This window comes from Xenopus tropicalis, chromosome 8 (genome assembly GCF_000004195.4).
Source record: "Xenopus tropicalis strain Nigerian chromosome 8, UCB_Xtro_10.0, whole genome shotgun sequence".
Classification (NCBI taxonomy): domain Eukaryota; kingdom Metazoa; phylum Chordata; class Amphibia; order Anura; family Pipidae; genus Xenopus; species Xenopus tropicalis.
This window is the reverse complement of record NC_030684.2, coordinates 24,806,814-24,813,368: the sequence shown is the minus strand read 5'-3', so window position 1 is coordinate 24,813,368 and position 6,555 is coordinate 24,806,814. Positions and strand designations below refer to the sequence as shown.

Here is a 6,555-nt window from a genome sequence, read left to right as displayed (position 1 = left end):
TCAGTCTGTGAGCCCAGTATGAGAATGCTCTGGGGAGTAGCCATACCCGCACGAGGACTTCTCCCACTCCCTCCTCTTCAATGTGTTACCCCTGTCAAATGAGCCCAGTTACCAAAATAAAACACACAGAGCCGCTTGGTGGTAAATCTGTGTAAGTCACAGCTTTATTGTTGATAAAGATAATACATTGCGCTTTTTTATTGGTCCTGAGGAAGGCAAAAAAAACCTCTGAGAAGCTTTGGCCAATCTGCTTCATTAGAGGGAAAAATTCCTTCCTGACTCCTCAACGGCAATCGGATTTGCTCCCAGGATCAATGCGCCATACTTAAAGGAAATGGGAGTGATGGAAACAACAGGGATCAAACACATGGCCAGGCTGCAGATGAATTGCCTTTCCACCATTCAGCCTGCAGATTGCCACTTGTGAAGTGGCCTGTTGTGAACTGCCTGCACAGATACACATACTGATAATCAAGGACAGGGGCAGTGCAGGGCCTGCAGCCGCATGGAGTGGGGCCAGATATAATGGATTGAGTAGGGGGCACCGCAGGTGGAATAGTGGCGGCTGGAAGGGGTAGCACCACTGGTGGAATGTGTTGGGCAGTAGTGGAGGCACAGCTGGTAGAATTCGGTTGTTCTTACCTACTGCTAATGAGGGTACCTAGACAGAGGTGCAACTGTACTTGGTACCCAGGAAATTGGTAGTGGTGCTGTCAGTAGGTGCCTTTTCCAATATGTTTGAAGGGCCATAGAAAGATGAGAGAAAAGCATAGATTTTATACGGCACCTTAATATCTCTCGTTGTCCCGCATCAGGATGGCCTTGTTGACAGCCTCTAGTTCTTTATAGAGGCCTTTTAGGTGGGCTTTAATATATTTATAGTCCCCTCGGAACTCGGCCTTGAGAAGGAATCGCCACCATTTTGTTATTTTAATGCAATCCCTTGCCATCCACAGATCGTACAGGGCCATCTTGATGTCACCCGTTATCTGGCCCCTAATGCCCTCCAAATAGGGGCCTGCGCGTGGATCCTCAAAATCCCTGATCTCGAAGACATCCAGATGAGGGGGATCCACCATGAGATCTAGAGAAATGCAGGAAACAAGAAGACATTAAGTTAATCCCAGTGAAATAATGAGAGTGACAATTAGCCCAAATAGCACAGCAATGTGTATTTATTACCACTAGGGGCGCTTACCTTTCCATAGCGGTACTCATAGTACTGCCTGCTACTGGCACTCATGCCCATCTCTGCTGCCCCTGTATATAAAAGCAGAGATTTGGGAAGGTTAGAGTTAATGTAAAGATGTAATATTTAAATACAGCCCCAAATAAACACAATAAAGAAACAGATATAGGGTACTGTAATAACAGCAGCACATTTACTCCTTTTTAATAATAAGCCTTTTCAACCAGAAACTGGGGTTCCAATTAAAAATAAAGGCCTTATGTAAATAGTTTGCTATTACTATGCTACACTAACACAAGCCCTTGCCCCCCCCCAGATCCTGGCCCATTTCCAAGCAATCTCTTCCATTTGATTTGGTGCAGAAATCAGACCATTATTCCTGTCAGGGCCCCCACCCACCTCTGGATCAGCCAACAGTTATACAGGTTTTATCTAGGCAAAAAGGTTAACTTCATGAATGTGTATCTTTTTTTTAACCTCATCTACTATATAATACATATTCCAGAGGGGAAAATACAGTTCCTTACCAGATGACCCACAAGGGGCCGGCAGGTTCTTCTTCTTCCTCTTCTTCTTCTTCTTTTGTTCTTCTGCTCTTGATGGAAGTTTTTAGTCTTTAAAAAGACTTTGTCTGCGTCGTCTTCTTTATCTTTTTCTTTGTCGCTGGGAGTCACTGAAAATCGCTCGAGTCGCTCAAATCGCTTAAATCGCTCGGATATTTCACTTTATGGGGAGAGAGATAGAGAGAAGAGACTGTAAGTTCTTGTGAGTCGGGCCCTCTCTGCCATTCATAGCAATACATACTGGGCGTTCCCTTTTCTGTATCATTCCCAGTGGTACTGCACTACTGAATATGTTTCCTGCTCAATGGGGGCTTCTCATAACCTGCCCTGCTCTGATAAGTTCCCCTTCACCCATAACACAAGGGATCCTTATTTTAGGCATTAATTCTGATTTGTGCTATTGTCTTTCTTCTCATGGCTTCCCTTACCCACCATCCACTCTAGTGCTGAGACCAATAACTGTTTCTAGGATGATTGGGACTCTAGTAACCAAATTAATTTGGTATTTAACTGCTAAAGAGAGGCAGAGTAAATGGCTTAACAGTTCAAAGCAGCAACAAGTAAACAAGAAACACCAAACACACATTGCCTAGAACTATAACCACAGAGGATGCTGGGAATTGTAGTCCAGGTTTTAGACCCATCATTGGTTTGTCCCCCCTGAAGTTTTACCCCCTGTACCCCCATGGATGCTTTTTGGGGGAAATGCAAAGTTGCCTAAAATGAATCCCCTTTTCCTGCTTGTCAAGCAAATGTAATTTGGAAAGACAAACTGACATTTCCAATGGACAGCTTCATGACAAGCATCTGCCCAGGCAAAAGGAGGCAATGGGGGCCAATTTGGGGAGTTTTGGAGCCAAAGGGGCAATTTTGGCCCTACTCCCCAAGCTACTATAAATCATTGGTGCCAAACCACCCCAAATTGCCCCTTGTATTGTTGTTTTTAATATGCCCCCCTGCCCCAGTGTTGGTATCTGCTGCACTTACCTCTGAAACCAGAAATGAAATAACTGTCACTGTCACGAGACATGAAGTCACCTTCCCTAACAGCTTTCAGCCAATCAGAGCTGCACACAGTCATAATGCATGGTATGCCAGTAACTGGCAGCCAATCACATACTCAGGTACATATGTGATAGTGTTTGGCTGCATGGTGAGACTTTGTGACCAATCAAGCTCGCCCTTACTGATTCACATAAAACAAACAAAAGCATCCTTAGAACCAGGGCCCCCATCAGAACTCACAGGGCCCTGAATGGACTCTACCTTTCAGGGGAGGGCCAAGCCGACTGGGCACCTTTGGCAACCCAGTCAGCCACCTTGCCCCAGCAACCTCACCGCCGTGTGTGTGCCATGGGGGGGGGGTCATTACTCTGCAATGACAAGTGGGGAAGCCATTACAAGGAAGCACGGACTAGGGGTAGGCAGGAGAGGTACATGCCTGGCGTCCCCCATTGTTTGCACCCTAGGCAGCTGCCTCTTCTGCCTCCCCTAGTTCTGGCCCTGAAAACAAATAAGTAGTCCCTTACAAACCCCCCCCCCCACAATGGGACACCACCAAAAAGGCCCATCCATAAGGTACATTAGTTCCAATGAAAAAGTTAAAGAAATCAGAATGTTATCAAGCTCTTGACAGCTCCAGGCCTGATGGCAGACCATGTTTCCTATAATATTTAGTGGAAGATTCTTCCAAGACTTTTTTCTCAGTAAAAAATGACCTGCAAAATACATGTATATTATTTTCCAAAAACATAACAGAAATATCAAATTGTATTAAGAGGGGAATTTATTAGCTGTCATATTTTTTCCATGATTTATTGTTTTTTGTTTTTTTTTTAGCTAAAACTCAAACTTTTCATGGGAAAAAAGCATGCATTTTTGCAATTTTTTAAGCACAAAAACCACTAATACAGGTATGGACCCCTTATCCGGAAACCTATTATCCAGAAAGTTCCAAATTACAGAAATTACATCTCCCATAGACTCCATTTTAATCAAATAATTCACATTTTTAAAAAGTATTCCCTTTTTCTCTGTAATTATAAAACAGTACCTGTACCTTATGCCAACTTAGATATAATTACCCCTTATTGGGGGCAGAACAGCCCTATTGGGTTTATTTCATGGTTAAATGATTCCCTTTTCTCTGTAATAATAAAACAGTACCTGTACTTGATCCCAACTAAGATATAATTACCCCTTATTGGAGGCAGAACAGTCCTATTGGGTTTATTTCATGGTTAAATGATTCCCTTTTCTCTGTAATAATAAAACAGTACCTGTACTTGATCCCAACTAAGATATAATTACCCCTTATTGGGGGCAGAACAGCCCTATTGGGTTTATTTAATGGTTAAATGATTCCCTTTTCTCTGTAATAATAAAACAGTACCTGTACTTGATCCCAAATAAGATATAATTAACCTTATTGGAGCAATCCTATTGGGTTTAATTACTTTTTACATTTTTTTTAGCAGACTAAAGGTAGGAGATCTGAAATACGGAAAGACCCCTTATCTGGAAAACCCCAGGTCCCGAGCATTATGGATAACGGGTCCCATACCTGTACATCTAAAAGTTGTGGATTTTCTGTAGAAGTTATTGAGGAGTTTGCCTAGACAAATTGCAACATTTTTTAATTTAATTAAAATGGGAAATATGTGGTCTTTCCGTTTGTGCTTTTTAAATTTGGATTTTCTAATAAATGACTGACAATAATGAAAATGAGTTTCATTGTGGTTTCAAAAAACTCAAACAAAAAAATTCGAATGCGGATAAATGACCCCCAAAGATGAAGAAAATATCCTGGGCAGCTGGTTACATTCGAAACCCTAGGGCATTTCTTTGGCTATTTCTGTTTTTTTTTTCTTTTTGTTAATGTATTAACCTTCTTTCAGGCTACATGTTTTGTAACTCTGGGGGGTTTATATAGCATATAGCATTTGTCTGCTTTTTTTCCATCTTGTAAAAATTCTACTGTGTAAGGCCTGAGTGAGGCTACCAAAAGGGAGGGGACTGGGGGTGCTACAACTGTATGGACGTTTGGCCATACTTCCAACAGAATAACTCAAAATAATTCACAAAAAGGGGGGTTGTGGGAGCACTCCAAGGCTTAGTATAATGTACCAGTGCAATGGAGGTGCAAGTGATCTGGTCAAATTAGCTACAAGCATAGAAAAGGCAGAGGATTGATCCATGTACATTGCCCAGTCCCCTGTTTCACAAGTAATTTAGTATCTATGCCAGGGCATGTATTCCAAGCACCAGGGGGTTTTAGTTACAAAGTTATAATCATAAAATTGGTAAGTGTCATGATCGGTAACCCAAAACCTAGAACATTTGCCAAGGTTCTGAGCGAGCAAATGAACCAGATTGTAGGAGGAAGACTGAGGCAGCTTACTAGAATCAGAGTCAGGCAGGCCAGATCAAAACCAGAACCGTAGTGCACAACAAAATCAGTATCCAGATGAGATGTAAAGCAGGCAAAGGGGGTCAGTCCAGGCAGAGTTCAGTCGAAGTCAAGATACAGGCAAGGGACAGAACTGAATGCGCACCCAGGAATTATGCTAGATAGACCTATAATGGGTGTGGAAGGAACTGAGACTAGGGATCTACAGACATGATAATTGGAGATTTACAACAGGTGTGGGAAAATAGAGAGCACCTATAGCCATTATTCCTGCCTGGAAAACTAGGGCTATTATTGAAGTGAACCAAGAACTCAGCAGTCCGCTCAAATAGGCTAGAGGCAATTAAACTGCACAGCAAGTAGTGGGTTCCTAGTTGAAATCTAGACAGGATGTTACAGTAAGCCACATATCATAAATATTTACTTCCAGTTATATTTTTTATAGGTTGGAACCTTCCTACATAGTAGCATTTCTTGGAAAAGTGTCTCCAGACCAGGGCATTGGTCTCAGCATTTATAGAAGAGAGATTACCAAGACCAACACCCATTTTTAAAAGTCATAAGACAAAAATTAAATGGACAGGTGTGAGGGTGTAACTTTGTAAATAGAACCCCCCCCCTTTTTTTAAAAAAAACAAAAACAAATACTAAATGCTAAAAAGGCTTCTGAAGCAAGGGGCCAGGGAATGTGCATTGACCAATAATCCCCTCCTTTTCTATGTTTGTAGTAACATGGCAAGATCAGTTGCACTTTCATTGTACTGGTATATTTGACTTAGCCTTGGGGTGCAAACACAACCCCCCCTTTTGTGTATTCTAAACCTACCAAAAACCAGGTGATAGCAAAAATGACAACCCTATTGTCACCTCGTATGGCAGTGAAATCAGTGGCACCTACAAAGGCAGACAATTGTCCCAAGCATAAATGCTTGGAGATGGGCATTGATGGGAACAAACAGAACTAGAATAGACAGAACAGTACTGCAAGGACTAAAAAGCCTGTCAAACAAAGATAAATTATAAATATATATAAAAATAAATATATATAAAAATAAATATATGGCTACACACTAATGCTGGGTGCTGGCACAGGTATACGGGATGGATAGTGGGGGCTAAATAAATATATGGCTACACACTAATGCTGGATTCTGGCACAGGTACACGGGGCAGAAAGTGGGGGTAAATAAATATATGGCTACACACTAATGCTGGATTCTGGCACAGGTACACGGGGCAGAAAGTGGGGGCTAAATAAATATATGGCTACACACTAATGCTGGATGCCGGCACAGGTACACGGGGCAGAAAGTGGGGGCTAAATAAATATATGGCTACACACTAATGCTGGATGCTGGCACAGGTACACGGGGCAGAATGTTGGGGTAAATAAA

At 42.1% G+C, this 6,555-nt stretch overlaps 1 long non-coding RNA gene across 1 annotated transcript; it reads right to left on the bottom strand.

Moving 5' to 3' along the window:
• Positions 1 to 528: 528 nt before the first annotated feature.
• LOC116406748 lies at positions 529 to 1,830 on the bottom strand. The gene is made up of 3 exons (XR_004219790.1): positions 1,717 to 1,830; positions 1,199 to 1,260; positions 529 to 1,084 (listed from the first exon to the last, which is right to left on the bottom strand). It is a non-coding gene; the product is annotated as an uncharacterized LOC116406748 (long non-coding RNA).
• Between the last annotated feature and the right edge of the window lie 4,725 nt (positions 1,831 to 6,555).